Raw genomic sequence first — 22,150 nt, 5'->3', positions numbered from 1 at the left:
ACACTCAGATACTCACACACTCAGACACTCACACACTCAGATACTCACACACTCAGACACTCACACACTCAGATACACACACTCAGATACTCACACACTCAGACACTCACACACTCAGATACTCACACACTCACACACTCAGATACTCACACACTCAGATACTCACACACTCAGATACTCACACACTCAGATACTCACACACTCAAATACTCACACACTCAGATACTCACACACTCAGAACCTCACACACTCAGATACTCACACACTCAGATACTCACACACTCAGATACTCACACACTCAGATAAACACACACTCAGATACACACACTCAGATACTCACACACTCAGATACTCACACACTCAGATACTCACACACTCAGATACTCACACATTCAGACACTCACACAGATACTCACACACTCAGATACTCACACACTCAGATACTCACACACTCAGATGCACACGCACTCAGATACTCACACTCTCAGACACTCACACACTCAGATACTCAAACACTCAGATACTCACACACTCAGATACTCACACACTCAGATACACACACACTCAGATACTCACACACTCAGATACTCACACACTCAGAAACTCACACACTCAGATACTCACACACTCAGATACTCACACACTCAGATACACACACACTCAGACACTCACACACTCAGATACACACACACTCAGACACTCACACACTCAGATACTCACACATTCAGACACTCACACAGATACTCACACACTCAGATACACACTCAGATAAACACACACTCAGATACACACACTCAGATACTCACACACTCAGATACTCACATTCTCACACACTCAGATACTCACACACTCAGATAAATACACACTCAGATACACACACTGAGATACTCACAAACTCAGATACTCACACACTCAGATACTCACACACTCAGACACTCACACATTCACACACTCAGATACTCACACACTCAGATGAACACACACTCAGATACTCACACACTCAGATAAACACACACTCAGATACACACACTCAGATACTCACACACTCAGATACTCACACACTCAGACACTCACACACTCAGATACACACACACTCAGATACTCACACACTCAGATACTCACACACTCAGACACTCACACACTCAGATACTCACACACTCAGACACTCACACACTCAGATACACACACTCAGATACTCACACACTCAGACACTCACACACTCAGATACTCACACACTCAGATAAACACACACTCAGATAAACACACACTCAGATACACACACTCAGATACTCACACACTCAGATACTCACACATTCAGACACTCACACAGATACTCACACACTCAGATACTCACACACTCAGATACTCACACACTCAGATACACAGACACTCAGATACTCACACTCAGATACTCACACACTCAGATACTCACACACTCAGATACACACACACTCAGATACTCACACACTCAGACACTCACATACTCAGATACTCACACACTCAGATACTCACACACTCAGATGCACACACACTCAGACACTCACACACTCAGATACACACACACTCAGACACTCACACACTCAGACACTCACACACTCAGACACTCACACACTCAGACACTCACACATTCAGACACTCAGATACGCACACACTCAGATACTCACACACTCAGATAAACACACACTCAGATACACACACTCAGATACTCACACACTCAGATACTCACACACTCAGATACTCACACACACTCAGATACTCACACACTCAGACACTCACACATATACTCACACACTCAGATACTCACACACTCAGACACTCACACACTCAGATACACACACACTCAGATACTCACACACTCAGATACTCACACACTCAGACACTCACACACTCAGATACTCACACACTCAGACACTCACACACTCAGATACACACACTCAGATACTCACACACTCAGACACTCACACACTCAGATACTCACACACTCACACACTCAGATACTCACACACTCAGATACTCACACACTCAGATACTCACACACTCAGATACTCACACACTCAAATACTCACACACTCAGATACTCACACACTCAGAACCTCACACACTCAGATACTCACACACTCAGATACTCACACACTCAGATACTCACACACTCAGATAAACACACACTCAGATACACACACTCAGATACTCACACACTCAGATACTCACACACTCAGATACTCACACACTCAGATACTCACACACTCAGATACTCACACATTCAGACACTCACACAGATACTCACACACTCAGATACTCACACACTCAGATACTCACACACTCAGATGCACACGCACTCAGATACTCACACTCTCAGACACTCACACACTCAGATACTCAAACACTCAGATACTCACACACTCAGATACTCACACACTCAGATACACACACACTCAGATACTCACACACTCAGATACTCACACACTCAGAAACTCACACACTCAGATACTCACACACTCAGATACTCACACACTCAGATACACACACACTCAGACACTCACACACTCAGATACACACACACTCAGACACTCACACACTCAGATACTCACACATTCAGACACTCACACAGATACTCACACACTCAGATACTCACACACTCAGATAAACACACACTCAGATACACACACTCAGATACTCACACACTCAGATACTCACATTCTCACACACTCAGATACTCACACACTCAGATAAATACACACTCAGATACACACACTGAGATACTCACAAACTCAGATACTCACACACTCAGATACTCACACACTCAGACACTCACACATTCACACACTCAGATACTCACACACTCAGATGAACACACACTCAGATACTCACACACTCAGATAAACACACACTCAGATACACACACTCAGATACTCACACACTCGGATACTCACACACTCAGACACTCACACACTCAGATACACACACACTCAGATACTCACACACTCAGATACTCACACACTCAGACACTCACACACTCAGATACTCACACACTCAGACACTCACACACTCAGATACACACACTCAGATACTCACACACTCAGACACTCACACACTCAGATACTCACACACTCAGATAAACACACACTCAGATAAACACACACTCAGATACACACACTCAGATACTCACACACTCAGATACTCACACATTCAGACACTCACACAGATACTCACACACTCAGATACTCACACACTCAGATACTCACACACTCAGATACACAGACACTCAGATACTCACACTCAGATACTCACACACTCAGATACTCACACACTCAGATGCACACACACTCAGACACTCACACACTCAGATACACACACACTCAGACACTCACACACTCAGACACTCACACACTCAGACACTCACACACTCAGACACTCACACATTCAGACACTCAGATACGCACACACTCAGATACTCACACACTCAGATAAACACACACTCAGATACACACACTCAGATACTCACACACTCAGATACTCACACACTCAGATACTCACACACTCAGATACTCACACACACTCAGATACTCACACATTCAGACACTCACACATATACTCACACACTCAGATACTCACACACTCAGATAAACACACACTCAGATACACACACTCAGATACTCACACACTCAGATACTCACATTCTCACACACTCAGATACTCACACACTCAGATAAACACACACTCAGATACACACACTCAGATACTCACACACTCAGATACTCACACACTCAGATACTCACACATTCAGACACTCACACACTCAGATACACACACACTCAGATACTCACACACTCAGATACTCAAACACTCAGATACTGACACACTCAGATACACACACACTCAGATACTCACACACTCAGATACTCACACACTCAGATACTCACACACTCAGATACTCAGACACTCAGATACTCGCATACTCACACACTCAGATACTCACACACTCAGATACTCACATACTCAGATACTCACACACTCAGATCCTCACACACTCAGATACTCACACACTCAGATACTCAGACACTCAGATACTCACACACTCACACACTCAGATACTCTCACACTCAGATACTCACACACTCAGATACTCACACACTCAGATACTAACATTCTCACACACTCAGATACTCACACACTCAGATAAACACACACTCAGATACACACACTCAGATACTCACACACTCAGATACTCACACACTCAGATACTCACACATTCAGACACTCACACACTCAGATACACACACACTCAGATACTCACACACTCAGATACTCAAACACTCAGATACTGACACACTCAGATACACACACACTCAGATACTCACACACTCAGATACTCACACACTCAGATATTCACACACTCAGATACTCACACACTCAGATACTCACACACTCAGATACACACAGACTCAGATACTCACACACTCAGATACTCACACACTCAGATACTCACACACTCAGATACTCACACACTCAGATACACACACACTCAGATACTCATACACTCAGACACTCACACACTCAGATACTCAAACACTCAGATACTCACACTCAGATACTCACACACTCAGATACTCACACACTCAGATACACACACACTCAGACACTCACACACTCAGATACTCACACACTCAGATACTCACACACTCAGATACACACACACTCAGACACTCACACACTCAGATACACACACACTCAGACACTCACACACTCAGATACTCACACATGAATGACACTCACACACTCAGACACTCACACCTTCAGACACTCAGATACTCACACACTCAGATACTCACACACTCAGATACTCACACACTCAGATACTCACACATTCAGACACTCACACAGATACTCACACACTCAGATACTCACACACTCAGATAAACATACACTCAGATACACACACTCAGATACTCACACACTCAGATACTCACACACTCAGATACTCACACACTCAGATTCTCAGACACTCAGATACTCACACACTCACATACTCAGATACTCACACACTCAGATACTCACACACTCAGATACTCACACACTCAGATACTCAGACACTCAGATACTCACACACTCACACACTCAGATACTCACACACTCAGATACTCAAACACTCAGATACTCACACACTCAGATACTCACACACTCAGACACTCACACACTCACACACTCAGATACTCACACACTCAGATACTCACACACTCAGATACTCACACACTCAGATACTCACACACTCAGATACTCACACACTCAGATACTCACACATTCAGATATTCACACACTCAGATACTCACACACTCAGATACTCACACACTCAGATACACACAGACTCAGATACTCACACACTCAGATACTCACACACTCAGATACTCACACACTCAGATACTCACACACTCAGATACACACACACTCAGATACTCATACACTCAGACACTCACACACTCAGATACTCAAACACTCAGATACTCACACTCAGATACTCACACACTCAGATACTCACACACTCAGATACACACACACTCAGACACTCACACACTCAGATACTCACACACTCAGATACTCACACACTCAGATACACACACACTCAGACACTCACACACTCATATACACACACACTCAGACACTCACACACTCAGATACTCACACATGAATGACACTCACACACTCAGACACTCACACCTTCAGACACTCAGATACTCACACACTCAGATACTCACACACTCAGATACTCACACACTCAGATACTCACACATTCAGACACTCACACAGATACTCACACACTCAGATACTCACACACTCAGATAAACATACACTCAGATACACACACTCAGATACTCACACACTCAGATACTCACACACTCAGATACTCACACACTCAGATACTCAGACACTCAGATACTCACACACTCACATACTCAGATACTCACACACTCAGATACTCACACACTCAGATACTCACACACTCAGATACTCAGACACTCAGATACTCACACACTCACACACTCAGATACTCACACACTCAGATACTCAAACACTCAGATACTCACACACTCAGATACTCACACACTCAGATACTCACACACTCACACACTCAGATACTCACACACTCAGATACTCACACACTCAGATACTCACACACTCAGATACTCACACACTCAAATACTCACACACTCAGATACTCACACACTCAGAACCTCACACACTCAGATACTCACACACTCAGATACTCACACACTCAGATACTCACACACTCAGATAAACACACACTCAGATACACACACTCAGATACTCACACACTCAGATACTCACACACTCAGATACTCACACACTCAGATACTCACACACTCAGATACTCACACATTCAGACACTCACACAGATACTCACACACTCAGATACTCACACACTCAGATACTCACACACTCAGATGCACACGCACTCAGATACTCACACTCTCAGACACTCACACACTCAGATACTCAAACACTCAGATACTCACACACTCAGATACTCACACACTCAGATACACACACACTAAGATACTCACACACTCAGATACTCACACACTCAGAAACTCACACACTCAGATACTCACACACTCAGATACTCACACACTCAGATACACACACACTCAGACACTCACACACTCAGATACACACACACTCAGACACTCACACACTCAGATACTCACACATTCAGACACTCACACAGATACTCACACACTCAGATACTCACACACTCAGATAAACACACACTCAGATACACACACTCAGATACTCACACACTCAGATACTCACATTCTCACACACTCAGATACTCACACACTCAGATAAATACACACTCAGATACACACACTGAGATACTCACAAACTCAGATACTCACACACTCAGATACTCACACACTCAAATACTCACACACTCAGAACCTCACACACTCAGATACTCACACACTCAGATACTCACACACTCAGATACTCACACACTCAGATAAACACACACTCAGATACACACACTCAGATACTCACACACTCAGATACTCACACACTCAGATACTCACACACTCAGATACTCACACACTCAGATACTCACACATTCAGACACTCACACAGATACTCACACACTCAGATACTCACACACTCAGATACTCACACACTCAGATGCACACGCACTCAGATACTCACACTCTCAGACACTCACACACTCAGATACTCAAACACTCAGATACTCACACACTCAGATACTCACACACTCAGATACACACACACTAAGATACTCACACACTCAGATACTCACACACTCAGAAACTCACACACTCAGATACTCACACACTCAGATACTCACACACTCAGATACACACACACTCAGACACTCACACACTCAGATACACACACACTCAGACACTCACACACTCAGATACACACACTCAGATACTTACACACTCAGACACTCACACACTCAGATACTCACACACTCAGATAAACACACACTCAGATAAACACACACTCAGATACACACACTCAGATACTCACACACTCAGATACTCACACATTCAGACACTCACACAGATACTCACACACTCAGATACTCACACACTCAGATACTCACACACTCAGATACACAGACACTCAGATACTCACACTCAGATACTCACACACTCAGATACACACACACTCAGACACTCACACACTCAGATACACACACACACTCAGACACTCACACACTCAGATACTCACACATGAATGACACTCACACACTCAGACACTCACACCTTCAGACACTCAGATACTCACACACTCAGATACTCACACACTCAGATACTCACACACTCAGATACTCACACATTCAGACACTCACACAGATACTCACACACTCAGATACTCACACACTCAGATAAACATACACTCAGATACACACACTCAGATACTCACACACTCAGATACTCACACACTCAGATACTCACACACTCAGATACTCAGACACTCAGATACTCACACACTCACATACTCAGATACTCACACACTCAGATACTCACACACTCAGATACTCACACACTCAGATACTCAGACACTCAGATACTCACACACTCACACACTCAGATACTCACACACTCAGATACTCAAACACTCAGATACTCACACACTCAGATACTCACACACTCAGATACTCACACACTCACACACTCAGATACTCACACACTCAGATACTCACACACTCAGATACTCACACACTCAGATACTCACACACTCAAATACTCACACACTCAGATACTCACACACTCAGAACCTCACACACTCAGATACTCACACACTCAGATACTCACACACTCACACACTCAGATACTCACACACTCAGATACTCACACACTCAGATACACACAGACTCAGATACTCACACACTCAGATACTCACACACTCAGATACTCACACACTCAGATACTCACACACTCAGATACTCACACACTCAGATACACACACACTCAGATACTCATACACTCAGACACTCACACACTCAGATACTCAAACACTCAGATACTCACACTCAGATACTCACACACTCAGATACTCACACACTCAGATACTCACACACTCAGACACTCACACACTCAGATACTCACACACTCAGATACTCACACACTCAGATACACACACACTCAGACACTCACACACTCAGATACACACACACTCAGACACTCACACACTCAGATACTCACACATGAATGACACTCACACACTCAGACACTCACACCTTCAGACACTCAGATACTCACACACTCAGATACTCACACACTCAGATACTCACACACTCAGATACTCACACATTCAGACACTCACACAGATACTCACACACTCAGATACTCACACACTCAGATAAACATACACTCAGATACACACACTCAGATACTCACACACTCAGATACTCACACACTCAGATACTCACACACTCAGATACTCAGACACTCAGATACTCACACACTCACATACTCAGATACTCACACACTCAGATACTCACACACTCAGATACTCACACACTCAGATACTCACACACTCAGATACTCACACACTCAAATACTCACACACTCAGATACTCACACACTCAGAACCTCACACACTCAGATACTCACACACTCAGATACTCACACACTCAGATACTCACACACTCAGATAAACACACACTCAGATACACACACTCAGATACTCACACACTCAGATACTCACACACTCAGATACTCACACACTCAGATACTCACACACTCAGATACTCACACATTCAGACACTCACACAGATACTCACACACTCAGATACTCACACACTCAGATACTCACACACTCAGATGCACACGCACTCAGATACTCACACTCTCAGACACTCACACACTCAGATACTCAAACACTCAGATACTCACACACTCAGATACTCACACACTCAGATACACACACACTAAGATACTCACACACTCAGATACTCACACACTCAGAAACTCACACACTCAGATACTCACACACTCAGATACTCACACACTCAGATACACACACACTCAGACACTCACACACTCAGATACACACACACTCAGACACTCACACACTCAGATACTCACACATTCAGACACTCACACAGATACTCACACACTCAGATACTCACACACTCAGATAAACACACACTCAGATACACACACTCAGATACTCACACACTCAGATACTCACATTCTCACACACTCAGATACTCACACACTCAGATAAATACACACTCAGATACACACACTGAGATACTCACAAACTCAGATACTCACACACTCAGATACTCACACACTCAAATACTCACACACTCAGAACCTCACACACTCAGATACTCACACACTCAGATACTCACACACTCAGATACTCACACACTCAGATAAACACACACTCAGATACACACACTCAGATACTCACACACTCAGATACTCACACACTCAGATACTCACACACTCAGATACTCACACACTCAGATACTCACACATTCAGACACTCACACAGATACTCACACACTCAGATACTCACACACTCAGATACTCACACACTCAGATGCACACGCACTCAGATACTCACACTCTCAGACACTCACACACTCAGATACTCAAACACTCAGATACTCACACACTCAGATACTCACACACTCAGATACACACACACTAAGATACTCACACACTCAGATACTCACACACTCAGAAACTCACACACTCAGATACTCACACACTCAGATACTCACACACTCAGATACACACACACTCAGACACTCACACACTCAGATACACACACACTCAGACACTCACACACTCAGATACACACACTCAGATACTTACACACTCAGACACTCACACACTCAGATACTCACACACTCAGATAAACACACACTCAGATAAACACACACTCAGATACACACACTCAGATACTCACACACTCAGATACTCACACATTCAGACACTCACACAGATACTCACACACTCAGATACTCACACACTCAGATACTCACACACTCAGATACACAGACACTCAGATACTCACACTCAGATACTCACACACTCAGATACACACACACTCAGACACTCACACACTCAGATACACACACACACTCAGACACTCACACACTCAGATACTCACACATGAATGACACTCACACACTCAGACACTCACACCTTCAGACACTCAGATACTCACACACTCAGATACTCACACACTCAGATACTCACACACTCAGATACTCACACATTCAGACGCTCACACAGATACTCACACACTCAGATACTCACACACTCAGATAAACATACACTCAGATACACACACTCAGATACTCACACACTCAGATACTCACACACTCAGATACTCACACACTCAGATACTCAGACACTCAGATACTCACACACTCACATACTCAGATACTCACACACTCAGATACTCACACACTCAGATACTCACACACTCAGATACTCAGACACTCAGATACTCACACACTCACACACTCAGATACTCACACACTCAGATACTCAAACACTCAGATACTCACACACTCAGATACTCACACACTCAGATACTCACACACTCACACACTCAGATACTCACACACTCAGATACTCACACACTCAGATACTCACACACTCAGATACTCACACACTCAAATACTCACACACTCAGATACTCACACACTCAGAACCTCACACACTCAGATACTCACACACTCAGATACTCACACACTCACACACTCAGATACTCACACACTCAGATACTCACACACTCAGATACACACAGACTCAGATACTCACACACTCAGATACTCACACACTCAGATACTCACACACTCAGATACTCACACACTCAGATACTCACACACTCAGATACACACACACTCAGATACTCATACACTCAGACACTCACACACTCAGATACTCAAACACTCAGATACTCACACTCAGATACTCACACACTCAGATACTCACACACTCAGATACACACACACTCAGACACTCACACACTCAGATACTCACACACTCAGATACTCACACACTCAGATACACACACACTCAGACACTCACACACTCAGATACACACACACTCAGACACTCACACACTCAGATACTCACACATGAATGACACTCACACACTCAGACACTCACACCTTCAGACACTCAGATACTCACACACTCAGATACTCACACACTCAGATACTCACACACTCAGATACTCACACATTCAGACACTCACACAGATACTCACACACTCAGATACTCACACACTCAGATAAACATACACTCAGATACACACACTCAGATACTCACACACTCAGATACTCACACACTCAGATACTCACACACTCAGATACTCAGACACTCAGATACTCACACACTCACATACTCAGATACTCACACACTCAGATACTCACACACTCAGATACTCACACACTCAGATACTCAGACACTCAGATACTCACACACTCACACACTCAGATACTCACACACTCAGATACTCAAACACTCAGATACTCACACACTCAGATACTCACACACTCAGATACTCACACACTCACACACTCAGATACTCACACACTCAGATACTCACACACTCAGATACTCACACACTCAGATACTCACACACTCAAATACTCACACACTCAGATACTCACACACTCAGAACCTCACACACTCAGATACTCACACACTCAGATACTCACACACTCAGATACTCACACACTCAGATAAACACACACTCAGATACACACACTCAGATACTCACACACTCAGATACTCACACACTCAGATACTCACACACTCAGATACTCACACATTCAGACACTCACACAGATACTCACACACTCAGATACTCACACACTCAGATACTCACACACTCAGATGCACACGCACTCAGATACTCACACTCTCAGACACTCACACACTCAGATACTCAAACACTCAGATACTCACACACTCAGATACTCACACACTCAGATACACACACACTAAGATACTCACACACTCAGATACTCACACACTCAGAAACTCACACACTCAGATACTCACACACTCAGATACTCACACACTCAGATACACACACACTCAGACACTCACACACTCAGATACACACACACTCAGACACTCACACACTCAGATACACACACTCAGATACTCACACACTCAGACACTCACACACTCAGATACTCACACACTCAGATAAACACACACTCAGATAAACACACACTCAGATACACACACTCAGATACTCACACACTCAGATACTCACACATTCAGACACTCACACAGATACTCACACACTCAGATACTCACACACTCAGATACTCACACACTCAGATACACAGACACTCAGATACTCACACTCAGATACTCACACACTCAGATACACACACACTCAGACACTCACACACTCAGATACACACACACTCAGACACTCACACACTCAGATACTCACACATGAATGACACTCACACACTCAGACACTCACACCTTCAGACACTCAGATACTCACACACTCAGATACTCACACACTCAGATACTCACACACTCAGATACTCACACATTCAGACACTCACACAGATACTCACACACTCAGATACTCACACACTCAGATAAACATACACTCAGATACACACACTCAGATACTCACACACTCAGATACTCACACACTCAGATACTCACACACTCAGATACTCAGACACTCAGATACTCACACACTCACATACTCAGATACTCACACACTCAGATACTCACACACTCAGATACTCACACACTCAGATACTCAGACACTCAGATACTCACACACTCACACACTCAGATACTCACACACTCAGATACTCAAACACTCAGATACTCACACACTCAGATACTCACACACTCAGATACTCACACACTCACACACTCAGATACTCACACACTCAGATACTCACACACTCAGATACTCACACACTCAGATACTCACACACTCAAATACTCACACACTCAGATACTCACACACTCACACACTCAGATACTCACACACTCAGATACTCACACACTCAGATACTCACACACTCAGATACACACACACTCAGATACTCAAACACTCAGATACTCACACACTCAGATACTCACACACTCAGATACTCACACACTCACACACTCAGATACTCACACACTCAGATACTCACACACTCAGATACACACACACTCAGATACTCATACACTCAGACACTCACACACTCAGATACTCAAACACTCAGATACTCACACTCAGATACTCACACACTCAGATACTCACACACTCAGATACACACACACTCAGACACTCACACACTCAGATACTCACACACTCAGATACTCACACACTCAGATACACACACACTCAGACACTCACACACTCAGATACACACACACTCAGACACTCACACACTCAGATACTCACACATGAATGACACTCACACACTCAGACACTCACACCTTCAGACACTCAGATACTCACACACTCAGATACTCACACACTCAGATACTCACACACTCAGATACTCACACATTCAGACACTCACACAGATACTCACACACTCAGATACTCACACACTCAGATAAACATACACTCAGATACACACACTCAGATACTCACACACTCAGATACTCACACACTCAGATACTCACACACTCAGATACTCAGACACTCAGATACTCACACACTCACATACTCAGATACTCACACACTCAGATACTCACACACTCAGATACTCACACACTCAGATACTCAGACACTCAGATACTCACACACTCACACACTCAGATACTCACACACTCAGATACTCAAACACTCAGATACTCACACACTCAGATACTCACACACTCAGATACTCACACACTCACACACTCAGATACTCACACACTCAGATACTCACACACTCAGATACTCACACACTCAGATACTCACACACTCAAATACTCACACACTCAGATACTCACACACTCAGAACCTCACACACTCAGATACTCACACACTCAGATACTCACACACTCAGATACTCACACACTCAGATAAACACACACTCAGATACACACACTCAGATACTCACACACTCAGATACTCACACACTCAGATACTCACACACTCAGATACTCACACACTCAGATACTCACACATTCAGACACTCACACAGATACTCACACACTCAGATACTCACACACTCAGATACTCACACACTCAGATGCACACGCACTCAGATACTCACACTCTCAGACACTCACACACTCAGATACTCAAACACTCAGATACTCACACACTCAGATACTCACACACTCAGATACACACACACTAAGATACTCACACACTCAGATACTCACACACTCAGAAACTCACACACTCAGATACTCACACACTCAGATACTCACACACTCAGATACACACACACTCAGACACTCACACACTCAGATACACACACACTCAGACACTCACACACTCAGATACACACACTCAGATACTCACACACTCAGACACTCACACACTCAGATACTCACACACTCAGATAAACACACACTCAGATAAACACACACTCAGATACACACACTCAGATACTCACACACTCAGATACTCACACATTCAGACACTCACACAGATACTCACACACTCAGATACTCACACACTCAGATACTCACACACTCAGATACACAGACACTCAGATACTCACACTCAGATACTCACACACTCAGATACACACACACTCAGACACTCACACACTCAGATACACACACACTCAGACACTCACACACTCAGATACTCACACATGAATGACACTCACACACTCAGACACTCACACCTTCAGACACTCAGATACTCACACACTCAGATACTCACACACTCAGATACTCACACACTCAGATACTCACACATTCAGACACTCACACAGATACTCACACACTCAGATACTCACACACTCAGATAAACATACACTCAGATACACACACTCAGATACTCACACACTCAGATACTCACACACTCAGATACTCACACACTCAGATACTCAGACACTCAGATACTCACACACTCACATACTCAGATACTCACACACTCAGATACTCACACACTCAGATACTCACACACTCAGATACTCAGACACTCAGATACTCACACACTCACACACTCAGATACTCACACACTCAGATACTCAAACACTCAGATACTCACACACTCAGATACTCACACACTCAGATACTCACACACTCACACACTCAGATACTCACACACTCAGATACTCACACACTCAGATACTCACACACTCAGATACTCACACACTCAAATACTCACACACTCAGATACTCACACACTCACACACTCAGATACTCACACACTCAGATACTCACACACTCAGATACTCACACACTCAGATACACACACACTCAGATACTCATACACTCAGACACTCACACACTCAGATACTCAAACACTCAGATACTCACACTCAGATACTCACACACTCAGATACTCACACACTCAGATACACACACACTCAGACACTCACACACTCAGATACTCACACACTCAGATACTCACACACTCAGATACACACACACTCAGACACTCACACACTCAGATACACACACACTCAGACACTCACACACTCAGATACTCACACATGAATGACACTCACACACTCAGACACTCACACCTTCAGACACTCAGATACTCACACACTCAGATACTCACACACTCAGATACTCACACACTCAGATACTCACACATTCAGACACTCACACAGATACTCACACACTCAGATACTCACACACTCAGATACTCAGACACTCAGATACTCACACACTCACATACTCAGATACTCACACACTCAGATACTCACACACTCAGATACTCACACACTCAGATACTCAGACACTCAGATACTCACACACTCACACACTCAGATACTCACACACTCAGATACTCAAACACTCAGATACTCACACACTCAGATACTCACACACTCAGATACTCACACACTCACACACTCAGATACTCACACACTCAGATACTCACACACTCAGATACTCACACACTCAGATACTCACACACTCAAATACTCACACACTCAGATACTCACACACTCAGAACCTCACACACTCAGATACTCACACACTCAGATACTCACACACTCAGATACTCACACACTCAGATAAACACACACTCAGATACACACACTCAGATACTCACACACTCAGATACTCACACACTCAGATACTCACACACTCAGATACTCACACACTCAGATACTCACACATTCAGACACTCACACAGATACTCACACACTCAGATACTCACACACTCAGATACTCACACACTCAGATGCACACGCACTCAGATACTCACACTCTCAGACACTCACACACTCAGATAATCAAACACTCAGATACTCACACACTCAGATACTCACACACTCAGATACTCACACACTCAGATACTCACACACTCAGATACTCACACACTCAAATACTCACACACTCAGATACTCACACACTCAGAACCTCACACACTCAGATACTCACACACTCAGATACTCACACACTCAGATACTCACACACTCAGATAAACACACACTCAGATACACACACTCAGATACTCACACACTCAGATACTCACACACTCAGATACTCACACACTCAGATACTCACACACTCAGATACTCACACATTCAGACACTCACACAGATACTCACACACTCAGATACTCACACACTCAGATACTCACACACTCAGATGCACACGCACTCAGATACTCACACTCTCAGACACTCACACACTCAGATAATCAAACACTCAGATACTCACACACTCAGATACTCACACACTCAGATACACACACACTAAGATACTCACACACTCAGATACTCACACACTCAGAAACTCACACACTCAGATACTCACACACTCAGATACTCACACACTCAGATACACACACACTCAGACACTCACACACTCAGATACACACACACTCAGACACTCACACACTCAGATACTCACACATTCAGACACTCACACAGATACTCACACACTCAGATACTCACACACTCAGATAAACACACACTCAGATACACACACTCAGATACTCACACACTCAGATACTCACATTCTCACACACTCAGATACTCACACACTCAGATAAATACACACTCAGATACACACACTGAGATACTCACAAACTCAGATACTCACACACTCAGATACTCACACACTCAGACACTCACACATTCACACACTCAGATACTCACACACTCAGATACTCACACACTCAAATACTCACACACTCAGAACCTCACACACTCAGATACTCACACACTCAGATACTCACACACTCAGATACTCACACACTCAGATAAACACACACTCAGATACACACACTCAGATACTCACACACTCAGATACTCACACACTCAGATACTCACACACTCAGATACTCACACACTCAGATACTCACACATTCAGACACTCACACAGATACTCACACACTCAGATACTCACACACTCAGATACTCACACACTCAGATGCACACGCACTCAGATACTCACACTCTCAGACACTCACACACTCAGATACTCAAACACTCAGATACTCACACACTCAGATACTCACACACTCAGATACACACACACTAAGATACTCACACACTCAGATACTCACACACTCAGAAACTCACACACTCAGATACTCACACACTCAGATACTCACACACTCAGATACACACACACTCAGACACTCACACACTCAGATACACACACACTCAGACACTCACACACTCAGATACACACACTCAGACACTCACACACTCAGTAACTCACACACTCAGATACTCACACACTCAGATAAACACACACTCAGATAAACACACACTCAGATACACACACTCAGATACTCACACACTCAGATACTCACACATTCAGACACTCACACAGATACTCACACACTCAGATACTCACACACTCAGATACTCACACACTCAGATACACAGACACTCAGATACTCACACTCAGATACTCACACACTCAGATACACACACACTCAGACACTCACAAACTCAGATACACACACACACTCAGACACTCACACACTCAGATACTCACACATGAATGACACTCACACACTCAGACACTCACACCTTCAGACACTCAGATACTCACACACTCAGATACTCACACACTCAGATACTCACACACTCAGATACTCACACATTCAGACACTCACACAGATACTCACACACTCAGATACTCACACACTCAGATAAACATACACTCAGATACACACACTCAGATACTCACACACTCAGATACTCACACACTCAGATACTCACACACTCAGATACTCAGACACTCAGATACTCACACACTCACATACTCAGATACTCACACACTCAGATACTCACACACTCAGATACTCACACACTCAGATACTCAGACACTCAGATACTCACACACTCACACACTCAGATACTCACACACTCAGATACTCAAACACTCAGATACTCACACACTCAGATACTCACACACTCAGATACTCACACACTCACACACTCAGATACTCACACACTCAGATACTCACACACTCAGATACTCACACACTCAGATACTCACACACTCAAATACTCACACACTCAGATACTCACACACTCAGAACCTCACACACTCAGATACTCACACACTCAGATACTCACACACTCAGATACTCACACACTCAGATAAACACACACTCAGATACACACACTCAGATACTCACACACTCAGATACTCACACACTCAGATACTCACACACTCAGATACTCACACATTCAGACACTCACACAGATACTCACACACTCAGATACTCACACACTCAGATACTCACACACTCAGATGCACACGCACTCAGATACTCACACTCTCAGACACTCACACACTCAGATACTCAAACACTCAGATACTCACACACTCAGATACACACACACTAAGATACTCACACACTCAGATACTCACACACTCAGAAACTCACACACTCAGATACTCACACACTCAGATACTCACACACTCAGATACACACACACTCAGACACTCACACACTCAGATACACACACACTCAGACACTCACACACTCAGATACTCACACATTCAGACACTCACACAGATACTCACACACTCAGATACTCACTCACTCAGATAAACACACACTCAGATACACACACTCAGATACTCACACACTCAGATACTCACATTCTCACACACTCAGATACTCACACACTCAGATAAATACACACTCAGATACACACACTGAGATACTCACAAACTCAGATACTCACACACTCAGATACTCACACACTCAGACACTCACACATTCACACACTCAGATACTCACACACTCAGATACTCACACACTCAAATACTCACACACTCAGAACCTCACACACTCAGATACTCACACACTCAGATACTCACACACTCAGATACTCACACACTCAGATAAACACAAACTCAGATACACACACTCAGATACTCACACACTCAGATACTCACACACTCAGATACTCACACACTCAGATACTCACACACTCAGATACTCACACATTCAGACACTCACACAGATACTCACACACTCAGATACTCACACACTCAGATACTCACACACTCAGATGCACACGCACTCAGATACTCACACTCTCAGACACTCACACACTCAGATACTCAAACACTCAGATACTCACACACTCAGATACTCACACACTCAGATACACACACACTAAGATACTCACACACTCAGATACTCACACACTCAGAAACTCACACACTCAGATACTCACACACTCAGATACTCACACACTCAGATACACACACACTCAGACACTCACACACTCAGATACACACACACTCAGACACTCACACACTCAGATACACACACTCAGATACTCACACACTCAGACACTCACACACTCAGATACTCACACACTCAGATAAACACACACTCAGATAAACACACACTCAGATACACACACTCAGATACTCACACACTCAGATACTCACACATTCAGACACTCACACAGATACTCACACACTCAGATACTCACACACTCAGATACTCACACACTCAGATACACAGACACTCAGATACTCACACTCAGATACTCACACACTCAGATACTCACACACTCAGATACACACACACTCAGATACTCACACACTCAGACACTCACATACTCAGATACTCACACACTCAGATACTCACACACTCAGATGCACACACACTCAGACACTCACACACTCAGATACACACACACTCAGACACTCACACACTCAGACACTCACACACTCAGACACTCACACACTCAGACACTCACACATTCAGACACTCAGATACTCACACACTCAGATACTCACACACTCAGATAAACACACACTCAGATACACACACTCAGATACTCACGCACTCAGATACTCACACACTCAGATACTCACACACTCAGATACTCACACACACTCAGATACTCACACATTCAGACACTCACACATATACTCACACACTCAGATACTCACACACTCAGATAAACACACACTCAGATACACACACTCAGATACTCACACACTCAGATACTCACATTCTCACACACTCAGATACTCACACACTCAGATACTCACACACACTCAGATACTCACACATTCAGACACTCACACATATACTCACACACTCAGATACTCACACACTCAGATAAACACACACTCAGATACTCACACACTCAGATACTCACACACTCAGATACTCAGACACTCAGATACTCACACACTCAGATAAACACACACTCAGATACACACACTCAGATACTCACACACTCAGATACTCACACACTCAGATACTCACACACTCAGATCCTCACACACTCAGATACTCACACACTCAGATACTCAGACACTCAGATACTCACACACTCACACACTCAGATACTCTCACACTCAGATACTCACACACTCAGATACTCACACACTCAGATACTAACATTCTCACACACTCAGATACTCACACACTCAGATAAACACACACTCAGATACACACACTCAGATACTCACACACTCAGATACTCACACACTCAGATACTCACACATTCAGACACTCACACACTCAGATACACACACACTCAGATACTCACACACTCAGATACTCAAACACTCAGATACTGACACACTCAGATACACACACACTCAGATACTCACACACTCAGATACTCACACACTCAGATATTCACACACTCAGATACTCACACACTCAGATACTCACACACTCAGATACACACAGACTCAGATACTCACACACTCAGATACTCACACACTCAGATACTCACACACTCAGATACTCACACACTCAGATACACACACACTCAGATACTCATACACTCAGACACTCACACACTCAGATACTCAAACACTCAGATACTCACACTCAGATACTCACACACTCAGATACTCACACACTCAGATACACACACACTCAGACACTCACACACTCAGATACTCACACACTCAGATACTCACACACTCAGATACACACACACTCAGACACTCACACACTCAGATACACACACACACTCAGACACTCACACACTCAGATACTCACACATGAATGACAC

Source organism: Salmo salar, chromosome ssa01 (genome assembly GCF_905237065.1).
Source record: "Salmo salar chromosome ssa01, Ssal_v3.1, whole genome shotgun sequence".
Taxonomy (NCBI): Eukaryota; Metazoa; Chordata; class Actinopteri; order Salmoniformes; family Salmonidae; genus Salmo; species Salmo salar.
This window is presented reverse-complemented; position numbering follows the sequence as displayed.